A 3,263-nucleotide genomic window follows, 5' to 3' on the forward strand; every position below is an offset into this window, starting at 1 on the left:
GAATATCATCTGAAAAAGTTAAATGTGATAAAGCAAACTTGCAACGTCTGATGGCATTGTTGATAGAAAGGGTGAGGACCTCCATTGCAAGAACAAAAAGCAAGGGTGAGATGGGATCACCTTGCTTGATGCCTCTCCTACCTTTGGAGAAGCCAAACATTTCTCCATTGAGTGATATGGAGTAAGAGGGTGATGTGATACATTGGGCAATCCAATGAACAAATTGTTTACATCAAGGATGAACTGCCAATGTAGAGAGTCAAATGCCTTTCTAAGGTCAACTTTTAAGGTACAACTAGGTGGGTGGGAGGCTTTGTGGTACCCATTAAGCAACTCATGAGCCATGATAATGTTCTCGGTGATTTTCCTACCTTTAACAGATGCATTTTATGATGGACTAATTAGGGAAGGCAAGACTTTTATGATGGACTGATTAGGGAAGGCAAGACTATACTCAACTTAGCTGCAATTAGCTTGGAAATGCATTTATAGATCAGATTGCAACATGATAGAGGTCCAAAATCATTAACAGAAGAATGATTAGGCTTTTTAGGGACTAAAGTAATGTAAGAGCAATTGATATTAGAGAGCATCCTCCCAGAGGTGAAAAAGTCCTTTATAGCAGCAATAACATCATGACAGGCCAAGCATACTTGAAGAAACATGAATTAAAACCATCTGGACCAGGACTTTTAAAAAGGTGGAATGAGAGGATGCTACTCTGGATTTCCAAGTCTATGGGGATAGCTGTGAGGGTGGACAAGAAGTGGGCTGGAACAGACTTGAAAATGAGAGTAGAGAAAGAGTCCATACCTAGGTAATGTATGTAGGTTTGACCAAGTAAGGATTGAAAATGAGTAAGAAACTCCCTCTGCAGATCCTGGCCATGAACAACCACCCCTTCTGAATTCTCAATGGAAATCACCTTCCTTCTATTGGCTTTAGATAAGAACCGTTTCATAAAATAGGAGGTATTTTGATCACCCTCTCTTAACCAGAGCTTTTTGTTTGAAGAACAATTTTTCAGCAAGACACAACTCAGAAAACTAAGCAGCCAACTCCTTTTCATTAAGTCTTATCTGATCATCAGCAGCGTTCAAAACAAGACTAATTTGACACTGAGCTAACTCTTCTCTACTGGCCATCACTCTAGAGGCAATGCAACATAGTCATTCTTATTGAGAAGCTTAAGAGGCTGCTTCAAAGCTCTAAGCTTCATAATCACTCCGAACATTTTAGTACCAGAAACTTCCAATTGCCAGCCTTGAGACACTATAGTAAGAAACTTGTCATTCAAAGTCCAAAAGTTAAAGAACCTAAATGGAATATTTCTCTTAGGGGTGATAGAGCCAAAATTGACCACCATTGGTGAGTGATCAGAGACACCATATGGTAGAAAATTACATTCAGCTTGTGGGAACTGCATCATCCAAGCTTGGTTGATCAGCACTCTATCCAATTTCTTTGAAATATTAGCACACCCAAAACTCTTTTTGGTCCATGTAAAGTAGATATTTGAGTACCTAATATCTTCCAACCCATTTTTGTGAAGGCAAACCCTGAAGTCCTCCTTACCTGTGGTCCACCTGAATGCACCTCCAAATGATTCATTGACATGTAGGAGGACATTAAAATCCCCCGTAAGAATCCAAGGAATATTAGGATTACATTGAAGATTCAAACTTCTCCAAGGTGATTTTCTATCATTGGCAGCGTTAGCTGCATACACAAAGGAGACAATGCACTTGATTTTGAGGTCATTGAGAAGCACTGTGCAATTAATAACTTGGAAATTTTTAAAGAATGAGATTAAGGATGGAATCTGAGGGTTCCAAAGGATCCATACCCTTCCCATTACAGAGGAGCTGTAATTACATCTAATGTGCTAACTTGGAGCAATGAAATTGTGCAAATCATCAACATTATCCACATTGACTTTAGTTTCTAGCAGAGCCACCAAACATAAATTGGAGTCCTAGGTTCTTAACCTCTACTTGCCTGAGAAGAGAGTTCAACCCTCTAACATTCCAAGCGGCCCAGATTATTGAGAGGTGCTAGTGGGACTACACAACCCCCTAAACCCCTTAACGGTAGCTGCATTAGATAAACTAGGTTTTCCCTTTTTTGCCTTCTTTTCAATTTTGGAAAGTTTGGTGTGCACAGGCTTTCTAGACTTGAGAACCTTGTTCATAATAGGTGAGTAAGTGGGATCATGTGTCCTTGAGTTTGAGACTGAATTATCATCACAATCAGAGGATACAACCAACTCCTCAGATTTATCCTCTTCCCCATAGGCTTGATCACGAGGTAATGTGGCAAATGAGTTAGAGAGTGGCAAGGCCTCAAGAGGAAGTGTAAGACCTGGTGAAGCAGGCAGATGATAGGTTTCCACGGATATTGAACTTTGATGGTGACCAAGTTATCTCCTTTTGTTCTGAATTGAAATGAATTTGGTAGTGAAGAAAGAGGATTGATTTCAACACATATCATTGCAAAGTCCAACCAATTCCTTTCTTGTGTATTAGAGTCAGCAAAGAGTGGCCTCCCAATTGCACTGGCCAAATAACTGAGGCCTTTAGGAGACCAGAGTTCAAGGGGTACATTAAAGAGCTTGATCCAGATTGAAATAGAACCTGGTGCCATATCTCGAGGAGAAGATGAGTTTTCTTGTCAATGCCTTAGAGAGATTGGTTTCCCTGCAAAAAACCACTGCCCTCCAGCAAGAACACTACTACATTTGTCAGGTGATTCAAACTTGAAGAAGAAAGCTCCATCCTTGTAATCGACAACCTTCTGTAACCCTTTACTATCCCAGAATTTATGAGCCAACCTAGAAATGAGCTTAAAGGGCATCCTTTTCTGAAAGAATCCCAAAAAGGCAATTTTGCCAAATACACAGCACCCTTCAAACTGTTCATAAAATGTTGACACATTAGTAGTTGTGGGCCTTGTGGCTCACAAGAGCATCGCTGATCAAATAACACGCAAAGAATGTGTGCTAAAATTTTGTGAGGCAAACTGCTTCCAAACCAAAGCTTTGATACCAGAGATGCAACCTTGGATTTAGTAAAAGTCTACAAAAATGTAAGAAATGATAAGAGAATTTTATGTGAATAGTGTCTGGAAGCACCAATCTATTAAGCATGCTACAGAAAATTTAAAAACCAAGAACAATCAAATCGGACCTAGCTAAAAATATGAATAATCAAGTAGCAGTTGAAGTAAGAAATATTTAGAAAATAGCTTTATTCAATAGAGACTTA

This window comes from Cornus florida, unplaced genomic scaffold, assembly GCF_030987335.1.
Source record: "Cornus florida cultivar Cherokee Brave unplaced genomic scaffold, ASM3098733v1 CherokeeBrave_3.0.0_Hap2_Chr01, whole genome shotgun sequence".
NCBI lineage: Eukaryota > Viridiplantae > Streptophyta > Magnoliopsida > Cornales > Cornaceae > Cornus > Cornus florida.